Below are 22,412 nucleotides of genomic sequence, written 5' to 3'. Positions count from 1 at the left end.
TGTGAACAGGTTAACACAGGGGATTGTTTTAGGCAACTTTAATGAACTGACTTTATAATTCACTTTCAAGTACTCAGGGTACAGAATTTTCTTACTTAAAATCATGTTTCTAATATTAAAAAGTCTAAATACTTTGCTAGAAATGAAAGAGATTGACTAATGAGGTTATTATTATTGTTTTATATTTTCAGATTGGCCTGCTGGCATTATCACTATGTATGTATACACCAATGAACCAAATCACTCTGACTCTGCTTGCACAATATACTTTCAGTCTGCTAAAACAGCTCCAACCACTGAAGTATAGACATGCACAATGCTTCTGAAGGTGTCTTTCTGACAATGGCACCAAGATGTTATCTCCAGATCCCTGAAGTCTTTGAGTAGAGAATATACTATGGGTCAGTCTAGTTACAGACATTCCCCAACCCACTCTTACCAGTTAGGAGTGTGTCTTTGTAAATGCTTTAATTCAGCAGTCTGTCCATAATGATCTGGCTCTTGTTAACCTGGGTCAGATCTTCACATCTACCAAGTTCCTTTACATCCAAAGAATGACTACAACAACCAATACTACATTTTTTGTACACAGAGAGACTGGTTTCTCTCACAACTTCCACATGTGGACACCACATACAAATGCTTATTCAGGACCAAAACCATGCTGTTTTCCAAAACCTCAGCACCCAGGTGTGGTGCGTAGAGTTCACCAAAATGATAGCCAAACAGAAGTGCACAAAAAACCTCACACATGGGACACAGCTTTGTTACATACTCCAGAACTACCAATCACTGTGCAGAGTCATATTGTAGGTGGTTGAATAAGTATATTATTCATATAAGGTAGATTTAACCTCTTAACTTCCACAAGGTTGTTAGTCGACCACTTAGGAGTAGTCTTAGAGTTAGTTTTGCCTGAGTATAATCCGCCAAGTATTAGATACATCACTTGAATTCGTCGGGGTATTAAAAAATACTAGGGGGACCAGACATAACAAAGAAAACTCAGAGTATGTAGAAATGTTTTTTGTGTTTCATTTTACCAGGTAACACTAATCTAGCGCACCAGCTCATGTCCATTTAGTGTGAAGCAAATTACACTTTTCTAACCCACATTGTCAGGATAGTTTCTCTGATACTTGATGTTATTGTGTGCAATAAAGTATTCCATTTCACCAGTGGGAACCTTTTCTCATTATGCAACAGCCTCATCAGCCCTATAGGTTCCTTTGAATGATACTTTATGCATTAAAATACTATTGTAAAGCTGGGAAATGTGTTTGTCAAATTAATCTTGCTAATGCTTGTTCTCATAATAGCAGGGATACATTTCGTCTTCTTATTTTATGCTTTAAAAGTAAGCAAGCATTGAGAGTGAGGAGTGGTGCTTGCAGATACTTTCCAATAGTGCAGTGATAAAACTATTCAATGTTCCCATTTTCTCACGATGTACAACTTTATATCTTTTAACCGCTGTGTCCTTCATGCATGGTGCTGTATAATCAGTGACAATGAAACTTTGTACTTTTATTCAGAGCATCAGAGCATTCAGATTTGAGTTCTTAGACTCTCTTCTATGGCAGAGGTTTAGTATTTCTATCTGCTTTGATAATACTATCTTCTTAAATAATTATGGATGCTCTGATCCAACTTTTTTCCAATCTGATATGCCTAGAGGGACTGGTCCCTCTTCCCCTCTGTTTTTCTTTCTTTCTTTCTTTCTTTCTTTCTTTCTTTCTTTCTTTCTTTCTTTCTTTCTTTCTTTCTTTCTTTCTCCCTTTCCTATCCCCCAGTCATGTCTGTCATGTCTGTAACAACTGAAAATAAAGTAACATAAATAAATAAATAATAATAACAAAGGTCAATCAAATGGACCAATACGGCAAGGCCGTGATGATCCAATTGGTAAAGTAAATCAGTTGGGCATCTTTCTTGGCCTTGAGACAATAATTCTAATGGCTAAAGAACCAAACGGTTCAGGCAAAAGAAAAAAAAAAAAAAAGGACAGTTGGGATGCATAAAGATCCAAAATCTTCTAAAAGGCACCAACAGTACCAATGCTGTGAGTGGAATAAGCCATGATTATACCAAGCAGACAGCTTTAGGCTACAGTGGCTTATATTAGAAGATACAAGAAACTATCTTATTAGGATACAAGATAGATGCTAACTAAAGCAGCCCTGCTTTCTATGGGTAGAGGATGCCTATTTATAAGATACTGTAAATATTTTAATTTCTGTTGTAAAGCCTACTATTTAAACATGGGACTCTATGCAGACTGATTCCATTTTAAAGCTAGCCTCAAGTGGCCATTAGAGGAACTACAGTTTTTGGGATTGGTATGTGGCATTTATTTCTGCCAGCTTAACCACTCATTTGGAATGCGGATGAAATATTTCACCTTTCAGGTCTTTTTGAGTCTTCTAGCAATCAAATGCAAAGCTGTTAACTGTATTTGCTATTTCGTGTCTTTTTAATCATAGTTCTTTGCGAGAACAGCTGCATTTTGAAAATAAAGCTGAAAACTGAATTGAACATTACATTTGCTACCCATCAAACAACATACTTAAAGACTGTGCTGACAGGAACTGCAGAGAAAGATGATACTTTTTTGTCATACTGTCATTACGAGTGACCTTTTTTCATGCAGTTTGAAACGGCAATTGAAACCTGCTCTATGCACCATTTTTTTTGTCAAAGCAACCACATTCCCAGATCTCATCAGTGGGTGAAAGAAATGCCTATGCTATATTTTAATGAAGTAAAATTATCCAACAAGTTAAAGTGTACCAGTTTTAATCAAATTTCAGCTTGGGGAGTTTAAGATGGAGAGAGACAAAGAGAGTTGGGAAAGAGACAGATGGGCCAGAGAGAAAGCTAGATATCAACATAGCATCAGAGTGTGAAAAATACGTTATCTCCTTTTGACTCACATTGTGTTCCGGCCACAGGGAATCCTGCTCCCTCCCAGCTCTGTTCTGTTTCATCCATGTACAACACTGCTGTTAGTAATTAGAGAGTAGGTGTAAGATGCCGCAGATTCACCAGCAGAACAATCTGCTGCACACAGAGCTGTCTCATTTAAATAATTAAAATGAATCTACTCTTGTTCATATTTGGATAAATTAAATTAATATTTGTCCCACAAGGCTCGCCAAACACAATCTTTCCACCACAATTTGTAAGTATGGTCATGATTGTCAGAGTCTGAGTCAGGGTCTGCAGCTTCTGCAATCTGCTCACTGTGGCAGTGATGCAGAAGGGCTTCACTGCTATATGTGTGACATAGTAATGTGTGATTTACTGAACTTCCTCTCCATACAGTTATTCTTTTGCATGTTTCTTTTTTTTTTTTTTTTTTGGAGCCCCCGACCTCCTGGGTTAGCCTTCAGCGTTATAATCGGAACAGATCCTAGCAACCATGTCCTGCTCTGCCTCCTGGCCCCGTTTTAGGCAAGGAGAACCACTACGCATCGTATGGTTGCTATGTCATATGTTACGTCATATGTGCTAACAAATCAGTTTTGCTGTACTAAGGAGCCCTGCATGGGATAACATATCTAATTTTAAGCAGAAAACAGAGAGAAGTTGACTGTGGATAATTTTTTGTGACAGAAATTTAATTTCTTTTCCTTAAAGGCAGACTTTCGTGGCTCAAGAGTTGGGAGTTCACCTTGTAATCGGAAGGTTGCCGGTTCGAGCCCCGGCTTGGACAGTCTCGGTCGTTGTGTCCTTGGGCAAGACACTTCACCCGTTGCCTACTGGTGGTGGTCAGAGGGCCCGGTGGCGCCAGTGTCCGGCAGCCTCGCCTCTGTCAGTGCACCCCAGGGTGGCTGTGGTTACAACGTAGCTTGCCATCACCAGTGTGTGAATGGGTGGATGACTGGATGTGTAAAGCGCTTTGGGGTCCTTAGGGACTAGTAAAGCGCTATACAAATACAGGCCATTTACTTTTTGCCTCTTTCCTTTGTTTGTGGATCTTATAGTAATGTTGCTCTACACAGTGGCTGTTCTTGTGGCAGTAGTACTAGCACTGGATTATTGAAGCAGACCGTGATATCAGTATTTAAGAATATAAATTGTCCACAATAATAATTTCCTTATTTATTATCAGTTATCATTCGCTGTTGATGTATTAAAAAAATATTCCTTTAGAACCTTTTAATTGGATTCTCAGAAATACTTACATTTTCTTCACACCCACATTCTCTGTACACCATCTGGGCAGGGGTCTGTGAGGAGTTGGCAGCCTGGCTGTGGTCTGGGACACTGGGCCTCCCTGTGGGTGGGGGCAGTCTGCTTGCCTCCATCCCAGGGAAAAGAGTAACACCCCCTGAGTCTGGGGGTTGATTGTCCCATTGGGGGCCGTGATACCTAGACCTGGGAGTATAGAGTATGTTTGGGGAGTGTGAATGGTTATATAGTGTTCATTTCACGTCTGGGGCTCTCCTCAGCTCTTTCCAGGAAGGTGGCGCTGTTGCCTCTCTGGTGGTCCTACTTGGGCTTTTGCACTCTGGGGGCCTGTGGATGTCCTGGCCTGGGTCTCCTCCATGTCTGCTTCATGCCATGGGGGGCGGGGCTATGGCTCCCCACACCCTCGTTACATGGATAAACCTTTTGAACTCAAGCACGCTCATGCACACAGGTGTACACACGGGTGCTTGAAAAACGTTATTTTTCCCTTTTATTTTTTCAATAACTTAAAATAAAGTAAAATAAATAAATTAATAATAATAATATAAAATGTGAAAAAATAAATCAGTTGGTCGTCTTTTCCTGGCAAGAATTCTGATTGCTAAAGTAATGAATGGGACAAGGAAATAAATAAAATAAAATAAAATAAAATATTGACATTTAACTGATATATTACGTTGATATATTATAATAAGTATACCAACAAATATGAAATACATATTCCTACCTTTTGATCCAGATATTTGAAATTTTCTATATAATATTTCTTTTTCAGTCAGTAAATGTATCAATTAATTTCATGTAGCAACACTGAGATGTAGTGGGCCAAGCCAGTTTTATTTATAAAGCACTTTACAAGCAGCAACCACTCACCAAAGTACCAACAGAAATTCCATACAATCTGACAGAAATTGCATAAATTTCCTAAATCTAGAGAAGAACATTATTAAACAAATACTACAAAAGCATAATACTACTGCATTAATTTACTGAGAAAAATGATTCAAAATTAAATATGGTTTTGATCTATTTAAAGAGCCCAAACATTGGTCTTCTGTTGTGTTCTACGTCTACAGAAGTGCATCATTCATTAATCAAAGTCACGACTTCCAAACTGGAAAAGGTTAGAAAAAAATTTCCATGGAGTGCGTACTCCACCAAGCTATGGTCATGAAGGCCTTACAAAAAATCTTACAAATGGAGGAAAATTCAGTTGACTTCCTGCTCTGACATGAGTGGTTGTCCAACAAAAAGGCCAAAGTGTTCATCAAGAGCATAAGGTCATGTCTGAGGTTCAACAGGCCTCTCTGATATTGGCTAATATCATTATTGAAGAGTGTACAATCAGAAAAAAAGCTACTGAGAGAATGTCGTATATATCCACACCAAAATGTTATATTTTTAAAACATTTTCTATTCTGGTTTTGCATAAATGTCTTTTTTTCTTGCATAGTTGACTTAGTCTTAGTCTTTAACATCTTAACATCCATTGTCTCCAGCAAACCATTGTCATATTAGGGGTATGGTTTGGATCTACACCCATCTCTTTCCTTTTTAATGATTTTTGCCTATTTGGATCAACACACTGGAAAACCACAGGAAATCTGCAAGGCCTAATTCAATGCATTAGAGTTCATTTCAAAATTTTGATATTATTTTCAAAATCCAGCTCCACTCCAAACCCTGGATGGGTTACCACTGGCATGGTGGCTGTAAAGAAATCAATCTCTTTGCTGTAAAAACCTCCATCACTGGATGGAACAGTTTACAAACCAACACATTGTTAATAATGTTAAAATGAATAATTTGAGGTTGTTACCCATAAACTACCAGAATCTTGAACCAGGCCTGATGCTGAAACATGCAGCACGTTAATCGTGATCTTTAATGTGTTGCAGCTTATCACAGAAGGCATTTGTTAACCTACATAAGTGGAGCATACACAATTTATTTAAATAGCATGACAATTTCATTAAAGTCATTCGTCTTGACTGCCGGGATGTCTTAGATACATGAGGTTTAATTTTCTGCTTCTAAGTTCAGATAAAACTGAGGTTATTGTAACGGGGCATAAAAATCTTAGAAACACTGTCTAACAAGATCCTTACTGAGGACGGCATTGCCTTGAGTTGTCTGTTGTAGTGATTTTGCACATTATAAGTAAAATTGAAGCACACAATCCCGTCGCACAACATCAACATTTATTTATATACAAAAATAAAATTAAAAAAAATAAAATATGAAGTTACAATTCTTTTCTGTAAAAAAGCATTTTTTTTTTGTATATAAATAAATGTTGATGTTGTGCGACGGGATTGTGTGCTTTTTATAATTTGTAATTGTTTAAATAACTCGTGTCTTAACTCATTCCATCACACAGAAAATAAAAACTTTTTACATCACAAAATGTTAGAAATATAAGTCGTTCATAACAACCTGAAAGGTTGGGAGATTAAAATGCAAACCAATGGAAGCAGAAGCACAAGACTATAATGTCACAGAGCACACAGTGTCTATTATTGTGTAGACATTTATAAATAAGAGCTTAATAAAGATGCTTAATTTCTTAAGAAATATGCAGGTGGAGTGATCTTTATCAAAAGTAGAAGTTACATCTGTGGCTAAGTCATTGTACCCAAAAACTTTAAAAATCTATCGTTTGTGAGGCTATGTAAGTAAAGCTTGCTCTTCTCGCCCATGTGTAACAAACCATCTGTTGGGGGTTGTGGATTTGACACCTTAGCATTGTGAAAGTGGGGAAACATGCTCCTGGCTGTGCATAAGATTTCTGCTTGCAACTTAGAATCTCAGTTCTAAATGAAATTCAGATGTTTTTTTAAGTATGGCTAATGTATTATTTGACTTCTAAGGCATACACACACACACACACACACACACACACACACAAAGAACAACAACAAAGAGAAGAAGAAGAGGGTGTAGTTTACTATTTACTACACATCATAAAAAACGCAATCAATCATCTTCCAACTGTATCTTTCTGTTCTGACTTTAGAGTCCTTGTTCGTTTACTGAGCCGTACTTTGGGAGTCATACTGTTGTGATACTGGGGAGAAAAGGGTAAGGTTTGATAGACTAAAACCTTTACACACAATACTTCAAAAATCTAAAGAGTGTGTGAGGCTGTTAGCTGTGTTGTCCAGCAATAAACTTATCTACAATGTGTTAGTAAAAGAGTGAATTGTACTTCTGAAGTCACACTTTAACGATGCTTCATATCACAGTCTTTATGATGAAAAACATGTTCTCTTGTTAGCACATGTCTGCGCTGTCACTTGTCATGAAAATGTCCAGAGTTAGGGTTCAAGCTTCCTCTTCACTTACCATTGATCATTATTAGGGCCCACAATAGATTTGTCACATTATCCCCATAAACAACATGCTTTTATAGAGATCATTGTGACACAAATATTTAGATTCTGGTTTCACAATGTGCATGAACTCAAAATCTTAAAATTTCATATTTATAAAGTATTGCAAAGAATACACTTCTTGTAAAAAAAACTGATTGGAGATGCTTTTGAGAAAAGCTCCTGCTGTGACCTTCCTTCTGTGAGCGCATGCACGCACACACACACACACACCCACACACACACACACACACACACACACACACACACACACACAGAGAGAGAGAGAGAGAGAGAGAGAGAGAGACAGAGAGAGCGGGAGATCATTAATACAAAGGGTTGGAGCCGGTTTTGGATTTTCACTTGTTGTTGGATTTAATATGAACAGTCACATAAAATTCATTACAATTTTTTGCCTTTGGTTCAATTAAGATGTTTCTTTAAATCTATAACACCTTCCTTTTCAAAAGGTTTACTGACATAGTAAAGAAGTAGCTAGGGAACTCAGTAAGTATGAGAAACAGTAGCTGAAGGACACTTTCTCCAATAAATAGGATTTCATCATCTGCAGTTTGTTAAAAAGTGCCATATTAAAAACAATTCAGCAGACCCTCAGAGTGCGGATGCAAACCGCTTTCAGCTATAGAGGTAGAGGTACGCTTCATGTACTTATCAACATACAGTTCAGAGGCTTGCATTAGAGTGCATTGGTGCTTGGGCATCTTTTATTCAGCGTGATTATACCATTGTGGATTTAGCTATATAAATATGCTCAAGAGTCTATCATATGTTTGACATGCAACTAAAAATTCGAAAATATATGTTTTAAATCAGTAACTTTACAAATTTAGAGGAAATGTTTTTGGACAACACACGTGTCACATTTTAAACAGGGTTTGAATAATCAGCGCTGACATACAGACATTTATGCGCTGGGTATAACAGACATGCTTACCGTGGTGGTCATGTTTACATCACCTGTTTTCTTCCTTTGAAATATTAAAATCCTTTGGGCTGCTTTTTTAATTATCTTGAAGGGGGGAGCAATTTTAAACCCACGAGTTGTGTTTTATTTCATTCTGTGAGTATATTTGAACTATGCACACGGTCTCCCAACTGCATGCCAAGCATAGCTTCCCATTTGTCATGCAAACTAGAAAGTAGATGAACCTCTCCCTGGGCTCAGGAGCTGAGTTTGCTTACACATTTCCATGATGTGATGGTTTGTAATTCAAGACAGATGGCGGGAGGATATTTTTACCATTTTGTGTGCTGGAATAGAAATTAGTGATTGTCCATTTGGTGAAGAGTGAATTTCAGTTTCTCCATTTTAGATACTGCAGCAACGTGAGTACATAAAGCAGTATCCAGGTGCAATACACCCGCTCTGGCAGTCATGAGGAATAGAGGGTATGTATGAGCTCTCCTTCTCACATCACATCACTCCTCTCATCCATGCTGAGTGAACAGAGAAACTTTCTGGGTTTAAATGCAATGGAGATGTGTTACCTGCGTTACCTGTGTTCCTCTTTTAAGAAGTATAACACATAAACACACTCAGTGATCTTATTTATGTACTGCACAGTCAGTATTCTGAAATCCATTTAATTCATATTTAGAAATAAATACATTTATAAACTCAGATTTATGACATGTCCTATAAGTGTAGCTTCACACCAGGCGAGGTACAACAAGAGAATGAGATAAATCATAGTTTAATATTTTCCAAAGGTGTCATTTGTCATAAACTAGCTGTGAGAAGCAGGCGGGTTGTACCCGAACGCAGACTCGCAGACAGGACTTTAACTCAAAAGACATTGATTTATTGCTAGACAGGAAATAATACAGACTAAACCAGGAGAAACACAACCATGAGGGAGATCGCGACACCGGACAGAGGGAAACAGAGGGCTTAAATACACAAGGAATCATGAGGGGATGAGAAACAGGAGGGAAACACAGCCGAGGCTAATCAGACACGATGAGACAGGGGAAGCAAAACTGAACATGACATGAGACGAGGTACCTTCAAAGTAAGACAGGAAGTTATATACACAGTGATAACCAGACAAAGACACGCGAGCTTGACAACAGAAACACGGGAACAGAAAAGGGAAACAAGACACAAGGACACAAACACAGAGAGGGTACAGAGGACAAAAACACAAGGGGAATCTAGGTCAGAGACACAGAATAAAAACTAATGAAATTAACCTTAAACCAGACATAATAATAAGACATAATAGTCACCAAAAACATAAACTCCAAATGCTGGGTCAAAGGCCCAGAACCATGACAATCATTAATCATCCAGCACACTACCAGAAATACACCTACCACATGCACCATTCTTTGGTTTATTATAAAAAATTATAGAAATTTACAAAACATTACTGGGCTACAGTTTTTGTGTGAAGATGGATTTGTGCTAACTACAAGTCCAGAAACAAACTGTCACCTCTTGCTATTAGAATGCAAATAGAAACTTGCTGAACGAGTTAGAATTCCACTGGCTCTGTGTTAAAGCATTTTATAATGAAAGGATTTGCTGCTAATGTGTTGTTGGCACTCTACATGTACATGTACTGTGGTATTGTCTATGTGACTACTCTATGTTACCACAATTGTAGTTTGACTTGCCTGGATGATGGCTCATCTTTAACTGATGTCAAATTATTGGCATTTATAACAGCTGATAAATCCAAATGAACAAAAGTGAAATAGAGATGGACGAAACACCCTCCAACCATGATATGAGTGTTGGTGTCACATAGTTTATCCACCAGAGGGCACGTTGCACTTGTTGACATTGCATGTTTGGAATGTCACAAACTCAACAACCAGCTGATCCAAACAGAGTGGATTCGAATAATCCACGACTTAATTTTTTTTTAAACGGTATTGTCAGTTTTTCTTAGTAACTCCATATAACTCCAATAACTACATATAACAAATGCTAGGGAAGTTAGATTAGCTAATATATCAGATTTTTAAATCTCCAAGTATCAACATTAAACACATTATTGAACAAGCTCTGCAAAGGAAGATGAAATATAAAATTTTTCCTCTTAATAATAAACACCTTCATTTAGAAATGTAATTGTATTGTCTTTGTCTTACATTTCAATTTGTTTGATAATCTGAAATGTTTAAGTGTGACAAACATTCAAAAAATAGGAAATCAGGAAGAGGGCCAACGCTTTTTCACACCATTGTAGGTAATATGACTAACAGCATGGGCCAAGTTCAACATCATTGTGCTGTTTTAAAAAGCTTAAAATGTGAAAAATCTGTTTTCATGTCTTTTGTCAGTGCCACAGTCCAATCCACCATCCCGTGAACACATCTGCACTGCTCCTTCTCAGCATGGAGTCATAATGCTGCTCATTGATTATCACCGCTCTGCTTATAGCTTCACTAACTCTTTCCAGTATGTTAATAGTACGGCTCAAATCATTTGTATCCCACTGTCATTACGAAAGCTCTGAATCTTGATTATTTGCATGTTTGATTTGGCAAAGATTTGGCAGATGTCCAGAGAGGCTGTAATAGCAGGAGAAGGATCAGTTACTTAGTTTTCCTATGTTTTAGCTCATATAATGTTTTAATAAACATTAAATCAATACAGAAATGCAATTTTTAGTGAGAAGAATGTGGCGTTTTAACACATAACACCAAAGGTAACACACTCCCATGGCTGTAGTCTCCCTGTATAGGAAAATGCACATTGTCATACTGCAAAAACTGCTCAAGGAACACAACCTGGTCTCCAGACTTCCCACTTCCAGTCTTACTGTGCACCTGTGGGATGTGCATGAAAAACTTGATCCGTAGAGGTCCCAAGCTACAACATACAGGTCTTAAACGATCCACTACCACCATCCTAGCTTCTGATTACACATTATACGCAATATTAGGTGGTATTAGGTGTTTTTATATACTGGCTGAACATTATATTAGTCTACTATCATCTCTGTTCTTATGAACACAGCCGCAAACTTGAATACTTCCCTGCCTGACCTTGGCTTTTGACTTTTTCCTGTCCACCTGTGTTGCTTAGATGGCTGATGGAACCTGCTGCTGCTTCTCATGGCACATGCTGTTACTTTAAACCAACCTCAGGTTGGAGTTGAGTGTAGGTAGGCAGAGAACTAAATCCACACCACACTCATCAATCAGTGTGCCCCATCTTTCCTCTTTCTCCCTGCATCATATTTCCTGCAGCTTAGCTGAGGTACGTCCCTCCTTATACACATTCTGTGGCACATGATTAATCCCACCACTCATATCTCTTTTCATGTGTCAGCACCTTCAGTGCTTTATAGGCTTATTCTGAGATGAAGTGACAGCTCTACTCTGAAATATCACCAAATTAAGACTGCTGGCATGTGTAAACAACGTAAATATACACCAAAACCCACAAATCAAATGGAGGGCAATGTCTAACTCTTCTATTAAAACTTTGTTGACCCTGTAATATTTAAAGGTTGTTTTGTGTGGTTCAGCTGTTCTAGGTTGGTTCAACATTAGTCATGTCTCAGCTGACTCTTTGTGATGCTGGGTGCATTCCTTCTTGAAAAATTGCATTCATAAGTCACAAGTAGATTTATAGGTCCCAAATAAACATGGGCATGTGGGAAATGTTAGGAACCATTTGTGTTGCATGTGCCAGATAATAATATAATTCCCATCTAATTGACTTCTTTATATAGAACATTTATCTGAATAACAAAAGAACAGATTTGGAAGGTGCTATCTTCTAGTTTCTGAAACTATGCTTGCTAAGTGTTTTTTACTGACCTGGTGGATGTTGACAAGTGCAGGAAAACAGGAAGCAACTAAAGCTTTCAAGCAAGTACAATGAATGAAGTGCAGAATTTCCATCCAAAACACTGCTATATATTAGTAAAGTACATGAGTAAATGTACAATATTGCATTTGACCAACCTATTCATGCTGTGCTATGTCCATTTTTGATATACAGTATGTTGTCAGGCAGTGTAAAAGTGTTCAAAAGATTTCCTGGATTCTGGGAGATTACACACAAGCACTATAATTTACATATTTGTGATGGTACATTACGCAGCCATTTACATACATGCATACATGAAGGAATAAAAGAGTAGAGCGCAATGGTTATCCATCTCAGTGACACACATCTAAATGTATATGTGTTACAAAGTTTATTGCATAGTCTGTGAAACTAAAGACTCATCAAGAAGATCCAGATACATTCAGTGAGAAATACTGTTGACTCTTTTAGGGAAGAATGAGTGTGGTCCCAACAAAGTCACTGCAACTGAATTATATAAGAATGCAAGTCAACAGAAGCACTTTCTAGACAGGATATATTTATAAAAATGTCCTACAAGAGTGCTGAAATGAAACTCCTTGTTAGTCTGAAGTCACAGAAAGTTCTGCAGGTTTGTATAAGAAGGGAGACATTTGATAAGGGAGAAAACAAAGGAAAATTATATCTCTAGAGCTGTGGATTGAGCAGGCAGTGTTCTGTAAAAAAGAGTTTCTTGGCTTCTGAGACCAACACACCTGCATAAGCATGAAGTTAAATGTTGTGAACGAATGGAATTCATTCAAAGGAAATATGACAACCAGTCTTCATACAAGCGTGCATGGAGCCAGCTGAATGTAGCGCACATGCACACGCGCATACAGATGCCCTGTTACTCAGAACCAGCTGTTCCAGTGTGTTTAAATTATCACCTGTCAGCACAAATTTACCCTGATTCTGAAGGAGCTGGAATTCAAAATTTGCCATACTGTTGAAATCACCCACCACCCTCCTTCTGCTGTTATCAATCATAAAGTGCAGGCAGTGAAGGGCTAGCCATTAATTTCCCTCGTTTCCTTTTAAGATCACAGGAATTTAGCTCAGTCTTTCTCTGGCAGCTCTGCATAGCGACCAAACAGAGAGTAGGGAAATGTAAAGACTTTTAGAGACTAAAATGTGCTGTAAGGCAGCCAAATTATTAGAAACATGGAAAATCAATAAAGGCATGCTTTTATCTTCTAGAAAAATAATACATTTATCATAAGACACTTTCGCCTTCATATTTGACTCTTTTGTAGGCCTTCTTCAGCTCACAAAAAAGCACTAACATTTGTCAGCTGTAGCTTCTTCCAATGAACATATGCAAACTGTGTAGATAAAAAAAGAAGAAAATAGAAAGAGTGTTCTTTCTACTCATGTACAGTTTTTTGGGGGGGGAATAAAAAAGAATAAAATTCACTTCCCTAAAGTGAGTTCTCCATTCAGATACGTACAGACTTCCAGCTTTTAGCCTCGCTGCTAGGTAGTTTACCCTGGACAGTCTCACCATACACCATACACTCACAGCTCAAGCAGATAGCATCATAACAATCTATGTTAAGATCTGGGATATCTTAGACAGCATATAAACTCTTGGTGCATTTAGTCATTGTGTTGGAGCTGAATAACATTGACAGTGGCCAATGCAATGCACTGGAATAAGTCCAGGGTGAGACCAGCTTGCAGCTTACATGAACTTACAAAGAGCTGTTGCTGGAGTAGTGCTTAGTTGTGCAGAGTTTGCATATCAGTTTGAATGGCAGTTCTGAATAAATAAAAGAAAATTACTATATAATACTTTGTTGGTTAAAATGGTTCCATGTAAGTACGGATCCTGTATCACAAGACTCTGGCGCTTGACAGAGTAGACGTTCTTGTGTCACGCCAAGGGTCAGCAGACAATTAGTTTATTTGGGTCACCAGTGTCCACCAGCTTTGTTACTTTTATACACTATATTACCAAAAGTATTCACTCACCCATTCAAATCATTGAGTTCAGGCGTTCCAATCAGTGCGATGCTGTTAAACCAGCAGTGGAAACCATGCCACTGTTGGTCAAAGACAAAGGAGAAGAAAGGGAAGGCATGTTAGAAGGCAGTGAGACAGAAGGAAAGGCAATGTGGAGGTGAGAGCAGTGTCAGGTTTCAGTTAACGGACTCAGGCGCAGACCGGGACTCCTTACAGGATTTACAGATTTTATTTACACAACGACACCAGGTGATGCTATTTACAAAGTGCTGGAGGGAGGGGAGGGGGGTCCAGGGTTCCGGGGTATGTGAGGGAAAAGACGGGAATCTGACGTCCTCCAAAGGCTCTCTCTCTTCACTCCCCACACTGGGGAAACACCATCCACTCACTCGTCCACGGGATGACAGGCAGGCAGGGAAAGGTCCGGGATAGATGCTGATAACTCAACGATCCAGCGACGAGTGACACAGTGCTGCTGTCTTAAATCGGCCTTGTGATTATCCCGATTGGCAGCAGGTGCGTGGGCCAGGGGCGGGAGCCCATAATGAGCATCGCCCCGGGAGAGGAGGGAGGGAGGGAGGGAGAGAGAGAGAGAGAGAGAGAGAAAACATGTTGCCTAATACAGAATCAGCTGGTGAGGCACAGGGACCATGACAGTACCCCCCCCCCCCCCTCAACGGGAGCCCCCCGGCGACCCACCAGGCTTATCCGGATGCAGACGATGGAACGCCCGCAGCAGGCGCCGGTCCAGGATGGCCGCCCGAGGGACCCAGGACCGCTCCTCCAAGCCATAGCCCTCCCAATCCACCAGGTACTGGAAGCCACGCCCCCGCCGCCGAGAATCCATGATACGGGTGATCGAGTAAGCCGGCAGACCGTCCACGAGCCGGGGAGGAGGAGGGGGCCGGGAAGGCGGGCACAGAGGACTGGACCGGAGAGGTTTAACCTGAGACACATGGAAGACATCGTGTATCTTCATGTTGCGAGGCAGCTTGAGCTTAACAGACACAGGGTTAACCAAAGCCGAGATCTCGAACGGGCCGATATAGGCAGGAGAGAGCTTCCTGGATTCCGCCCGGATGGGAACGAAGCGTGTGGAAAGCCATACCTTCTGCCCAACAGTATAGGCGGGAGCGGAGGACCGGCGGCGGTCAGCGAAGCGTTTGTTGCGGTCCTTGGTGCGTAACAACGCAGCCCGGGTGGCCTTCCACACCCGACGACACCTACGCAGATGCGCCCGGACGGATGGCACATAGTGTTCGCCTTCGATGGAGGGAAAAAGAGGTGGCTGGAACCCCAGAGAAGCTTCGAAAGGCGACCGGCCCGTGGCGGAGGAGGTCATGCTGTTGTGGGCGTACTCGATCCAGGGCAGTTCCTCGCTCCAGACGGCCTGGTTGGAAGAGACGACGCAGCGCAGGGCCGCCTCCAACTCCTGGTTCGCCCGTTCGGACTGGCCATTGCTCTGCGGATGATAACCAGAGGAGAGACTGACCTTAGATCCCAATGAGGTGCAGAACTCCCTCCACACACGGGACGTGAATTGAGGACCCCGGTCAGACACGATGTCATCTGGAATGCCGTGCAGGTGAAAGACATGGGTGGTGAGCAGGCGAGCAGTCTCCAATGCTGTAGGCAGCTTGGGCAGAGCAACAAAGTGAGCGGCCTTAGAAAAGCGGTCAATGATCGTGAGTATGACCGTATTACCTGCAGATGGCGGGAGGCCGGTCACAAAATCCAGAGAAACATGGGACCATGGTCTGGTAGGCGTGGGTAAGGGATGAAGCGGACCCGAGGGTGGCTGGTTTGGGGTCTTGTTTCGAGCGCAGGTTGTACACGCGGAGACGTATTCTTTGGCGTCCCGGCTCAGGGTGGGCCACCAAAAGTAGCGCTGCAGGAAAGTAATTGTGCGGTGTATTCCTGGGTGACAGGAGAAACGGGCTGTGTGTGCCCATTGTAATACCTGAGACCTGACAGGTTGGGGAACGAACAGGCGCCCCGCAGGGCCGCCTCCTGGATCCGGTTCGGCTCTCTGAGCCTCGCGAATGGCCAACTCGATCTCCCAGGAGACAGCCCCCACCACACAGGTGGCCGGGAGGATGGGAGCAGGGTCCGCCGGGTCTTCGGAGGTGGAGAACTGTCGAGACAGGGCGTCCGGCTTGACGTTGCGGGATCCTGGCCTGTAAGTGATTGAAAAGTGGAACCGTGTAAAAAACAGACCCCACCTTGCTTGTCTGGCGTTAAGCCTCTTTGCAGTTTGCAGATATGCCAGATTCCTATGGTCTGTCCAAACGATGAACGGTTGGGCAGTGCCCTCCAGCCAGTGCCTCCACTCCTCCAAGGCGAGCTTGATGGCAAGAAGTTCCCGATCGCCAATGTCGTAGTTGCGTTCTGCGGGGGTGAGACGACGGGAGAAAAAGGCACACGGGTGGAGCTTACCATCCCTCTGTTGCGAGAGGACCGCTCCTACTCCCGTGTCAGATGCGTCCACCTCCACCACAAACTGCAGGGTTAGGTCGGGCTGGACCAGAATGGGTGCTGAGGCGAATCGCTCTTTCAGCTCCAGGAAGGCTGATTGGGCAGCATCGTTCCACTGAAAAGGAACCTTGGGAGAGGTCAATTGTGTTAAAGGCAGAGCTACCTTGCTATAGTCCCGGATGAACCTCCTATAGAAGTTAGCGAAGCCGAGGAACCGCTGCAGCTGCCGTCGGTTGGGGGGTTCAGGCCACTCCACCACGGCTTTCACCTTAGCTGGGTCAGGACGTAGGTCTCCCTGCTCGATGACGTAGCCTAAGAAGGCAACTGTGGACACGTGGAAGACACATTTCTCACCTTTTACGAACAACCGATTTTCCAGCAGGCGTTGCAGGACCTGTCTGACGTGGGTCTCATGCTCTGACAGTGATTTGGAGAAGATCAGGATGTCGTCGAGGTAGACGAAGACGAACCTGTTGATGAAATCCCTCAAAACATCATTAACGAGTGCTTGAAAAACTGCAGGAGCATTAGAGAGGCCGAACGGCATAACCAAGTATTCAAAGTGTCCAAGGTGAGTATTGAAGGCGGTCTTCCACTCGTCGCCCTCTCGGATCCGAACTAAGTGATATGCGCTCCTCAAGTCCAATTTGCTGAAAACTGTCGCCCCCTGGAGCAGCTCAAAAGCAGAGGTCAGAAGTGGGAGTGGATATTTGTTTTTGATGGTTATGTTATTTAATCCACGGTAGTCGATGCACGGGCGGAGAGACTTGTCTTTTTTCTCGACGAAGAAAAACCCTGCTGCTATGGGCGATGAGGATGCGCGGATCAAGCCGGCGGCGAGGGACTCTGAGATGTATGACTCCATAGCCTCTCGCTCCGGTAGAGAGATGCTGTAGAGACGACTAGTAGGCAATGGCGCGCCAGGGAGTAAGTCGATAGCGCAATCGTACGGTCGGTGAGGAGGCAACGACTGGGCCCGGTCCTTGCGAAACACTTCGGCGAGATCATGATAAACAGGGGGCACTCCGGACAAATCGGAGGGTGCGGTCGACTTGGCGAGGGAGGCTGGTGTGTGAGGCGGTGAGGCGGATTTAAGGCAGGTCATATGGCATTCCTCTCCCCACCCCGTAATGCGTCCCGTAAGCCAATTAATGCACGGGTTGTGTTGACGAAGCCAGGGGTGCCCGAGAACGAGTGGCGTCCGAGTGGCCTTAAACACAAAAAAACATATTTCCTCAGTATGGTTGCCAGACAGAGTAAGAATAACGGGCTCAGTGACGTGAGTAATGTCAGGTAGGCGCTGGCCGGACAAAGCAGTGACATGCAAAGTGTGGGGAAGAGGTTCCTGCCCTAGCTGAAGGCGGTCTGCTAACTCAGAGTCAATAAAATTCTGTTCCGCCCCTGAATCTATCAAAACGGAGAGAGCATGACCTTTGGTGTTGACCGTGAGCTGGGCAGACAGCATTAACCGTGGAGGAGATTTGTCTTGGCTGAGACCGCCCACCAGCACTCCTACCGTCACTGGTGGGCGCGACCTTTTGCTCGAGATGGGCAAGAGGCGACCACATGTCCCTTGTGGCCGCAATAGAGGCACTCACCGGCAGAGATACGGCGCTGGCGTTCTGCGGCGGAGAGATGCGAGCCTCCAATCTGCATGGGTTGCTCTCCTCCGTCTGCGCTCTCTGCCTGCCGGGAAGAGCTGGGCTCCGAGGTGGAGCCAGCCCTCCACTGCCCCGTGGCCTCCTGGGAATTGTAGTGCCGCGGCAGACGACGAGCTCGCAGCCGGTCATCCACCTTAATACATAAAGCCATTAACTCGGTGAGAGAGTGGGGGAGATCTCGCATAATGAGTTCATCTTTCACCTCTTCACGAACATTATTGAGCAGTGCACTCCGTAAGGCCTCCGGGCCCCAGCCTGTCTCTTCAGCCAAAATCCAAAAATCAATAGAATAGTCAGACATGCTCCGCTTCCCTTGTTTGTAGTTCAGCAGACGAAGCGCGGCGACTTCAGCGCCTGAGCCTTTATTGAACACGGTCTGGAATTTAGACAGGAAATCAGCATAGGCAATCCCGGGATCCGAGCTAAGCACGACCTGAGCCCACTTTAAAGCCCGGTCCCGCAGCAACTGGACAAAAAAGGTTATTTTGGCACCGTCGTTGTTATGGAAGCGCCGCTGCTCACGGAACACAAGAGTACATTGAGCCAGAAAACCAGCACACTTGTCCGACTCACCCGTAAAAGGTTCCGGCGTGGGCAGGGGTCCGTCCGAGGGTGGCAGAGGTGCCGGAGGTGCGCTCGCAGCGGCAGGCGCAGGCTCCTGGGGGGCGGGAGCCGCCGGCCGGGGATCACTCTCCAGAGGTGTTAAGCGAGCGACCGCCTGCGTAAGCGCCGCCATTTCGTGGTGGAGCCGCTCGAGCATTTGCTCATGTCGAGCCAGAGCAGCTCCCTGAGCGATGAGTGCCTGAGCAACAGGGTCCTGAGCGGCTGGGTCCCGACCTGCTGAGTCCATGATGGCTGGATCGTTCTGTCAGGTTTCAGTTAACGGACTCAGGCGCAGACCGGGACTCCTTACAGGATTTACAGATTTTATTTACACAACGACACCAGGTGATGCTATTTACAAAGTGCTGGAGGGAGGGGAGGGGGGTCCAGGGTTCCGGGGTATGTGAGGGAAAAGACGGGAATCTGACGTCCTCCAAAGGCTCTCTCTCTTCACTCCCCACACTGGGGAAACACCATCCACTCACTCGTCCACGGGATGACAGGCAGGCAGGGAAAGGTCCGGGATAGATGCTGATAACTCAACGATCCAGCGACGAGTGACACAGTGCTGCTGTCTTAAATCGGCCTTGTGATTATCCCGATTGGCAGCAGGTGCGTGGGCCAGGGGCGGGAGCCCATAATGAGCATCGCCCCGGCAGAGGAGGGAGGGAGAGAGAGAGAGAGAGAGAGAGAGAGAGAGAGAGAGACAGAAAACATGTTGCCTAATACAGAATCAGCTGGTGAGGCACAGGGACCATGACAAGCAGGGTCTTTAAATTTGGAACTATGACTGGTAAAGAGAGAGAGCTGGTTGAGATTATGGAGAGAAGGAAGTTACATATATCAAATGAAAGAAATGACATTGGATGTCAGTTGGAAGAGAAATAAGATTTCTGGAGGAAGTTGGAGGAAGTTGTAGATAGTTTCTCCAATAGACAGAGGGTGATGATTGGAGCTTTAATGGACATGTAGGTGAAGGGACCAGAAATGATGAGGTGTTGGGTGGGTATGGCGTTAGGGAGAGAAAGGAATAAATGGTGGAAGTTGAGGAAGGAAGAATGTGTTGAGTTGAGGAAAGAGTTGACATAGGCTCTCGGTGGTAGGGGAGAGTTACCTGGTGACTGGGAAAGTACAGCTGAAGTGAAACTGTCAAGGTGTTTGCAGTATCATCTCAACAGAGGAATGAAGACAACGCAAAGTGCAGGAGACTATTCAAAGGAAGGAGTAGGAAATGAAAAAGTAAAGAAAGTGAAGAAGAAATTAAATACTGAGTACTGCAAGGCTAGGTGTATGGCAAAGGCAAAAGAAAAGGTTTATAGCGAGGCTGGACACTGAAGAAGAAGTTCAGGACTTGTCTTGGATAGATGGAGAGATCAAGTTGGAAAGGATGTGCAGCTATAGTGATGAAAGAGAGATAAAGTTGATGGGCTATACCACGTAGATATTGGAAAGAGTTGTAGAAATTAGCTTAGTGACTTTATTGCTGTAATAACAGAACAATTGTGACAATTATTCCAACAATAACCAAAAAACAATAACCAAAAAAAGAAAAACCCTCAAATGAAGATAGGAGATGGGACAGGACTGATAGATTATACCTGCCAATCAACCTTGCCAAGAGAAGTGAAACCTGTTAGAAGGGTTTGTTTGTCTGCTCCTCTGATCATTCAAAGAGTTTCCCATGAAATAGACATCATTTATTCTTTTACATTTCCTGCAGCTGTACTAGTGTTTTAATTAAGTGATCAAACACTCAGGAGCAGCCAGGGCCACTGGTCTTTGGCTGTGTGGTGAGCAAGGTTTGCATCTTTTTCCCAGCATTTCTGGAGTTGAAAGCAGATCAATTGCAACACACCCTCAGAGGGATCATTTTGATCTTGTTTGTGGCTTTGACTCTGGTTTCTCCTTTCCCAAGCCTCTGCCTCATACATAGGCTACCGGCATAATGAAATGGTAATAGGTATAATGACTCAGTTAGGACTAATTCAGTGCAACTTGGAACCCTGACAAACCTCAAACCTTTGGTGCTTCATTCATTCTCAGGCCATCAAATGTACCTGTCCTTTTTTGGCTTTATTGTTTCACAGTAACCATAAAAGCTTAACAATTTTACAAAAGATCTTGTGTAGTCAGCTTATTTATGGACCTTCTTTTAGCTTGCAGGGCAGTGCTCTGCCATGGTCTAATGAGGCAGAAGACAACCTGAAATCAATAGCTGCTCACAGCATAATCGAGAGAACAGCCCCAAAAGAGGACTCCAGTCATTAAATGTATTTTACTATGTATAACACACGACTGTTTAAAGGTTGGAGGGGAGTTGTTTATTAGAGTTTGTCTGAATGTAGGTTAAATGTATTTCTTTTTCTTGGCCTTATCTCCTACTCGAGCCAGTAGCGAGATACTTTTAGTCCACAGGGTAATGTGTCTGTTCTGGCCTTGTTAGTGTTAATGCACAGAGATTTAATGTCTTCTCTGCAGCTGACTGCCTTGGCCTCAGTGTAGTACTTGATGAGGTAAAAATGAGTGTGTCAGAGTATTTGCCTTGACAAATCCACAGTGAGGTTGAACTGGCCTTACCACACACCAATCTGTTTATTATGGTATTGCAAGATGGAAGAGTTTAGAAGTATTTTCTACTGTCCAATTATTCTGTTTTAAAGCTAAGCTGGGAGCAGCACAGACTTTTAAAGTAATACTGTAGGTTATTATATCCACTTAGACTGAGAAATCTAATTTTTTCATCAATTTACTTAATAAAACTAAACAGCTCCATATATTGTAATACTCAAGTGCCTCATCATACATTTTTATGGAAATTAGGTGCCTGAGCAAATGTGGAAGTCTTTAATCTGCTGGAGCTCTAGCCTATTTTTGCTAGAGATTCTGTTTCAAGTCATGTCAGAAGAACTTCAACTCTTTGTTTCTTATTCAATGCCCTCACCCCGCTCTGCTCATGTCATGACAGCTGAATTATTCATAGAAAATGAATGCCTTCCTCTGTCAAATAATGCTGACTTCAGTGATTCCAACACAGGCTGTACTTGGGTGGGCTATCAAGAGTACATTAATGTTCACCAAATTATACTGAGCAACAACTGTTAGAATTTGAATTTATCTTTTAATCTGACTGATTGAATGACTACATCAGCAGATGATTTGCTAGATTTGCTAGCTGTTCAGCAGCTTAGTGGCAAAAGAAGTTGTATCTAACGTAAACAGAAGGTCTATTGTTATGCTGGGTAGTTTCATACCTACAGAGCATTATCATTCCCAACGCGTAACATACTGGCGATTTGTCACGGCCCGAGGCAT

General features: G+C 42.7%; 1 protein-coding gene across 4 annotated transcripts in view; it reads left to right on the top strand.

The window, feature by feature from the left end:
• LOC146692726 (heparan sulfate glucosamine 3-O-sulfotransferase 5) overlaps positions 1 to 22,412 on the top strand; it is a 142,676-nt gene that overhangs the window by 51,921 nt on the left and 68,343 nt on the right. For 2 of the 4 annotated variants that reach the window (XM_085432906.1, XM_085432904.1), the window contains one exon: positions 8,900 to 8,975. The exons of the other annotated variants lie outside the window; for them this stretch is intronic. The gene's annotated coding sequence lies outside the window, so the exon portion shown is untranslated. The remainder of the gene's footprint in view (positions 1 to 8,899; positions 8,976 to 22,412) is intronic. 4 annotated transcript variants of the gene reach the window in all.

The sequence above is a fragment of the Copadichromis virginalis genome, linkage group LG15 (genome assembly GCF_057382275.1).
Source record: "Copadichromis virginalis isolate Kocher_CV1m ecotype Utaka linkage group LG15, C_Virginalis_male_GT1.1, whole genome shotgun sequence".
Taxonomy (NCBI): Eukaryota; Metazoa; Chordata; class Actinopteri; order Cichliformes; family Cichlidae; genus Copadichromis; species Copadichromis virginalis.
The sequence above is the reverse complement of the archived record's forward strand: the minus strand, read 5'-3'. Positions and strand labels throughout refer to the sequence as shown.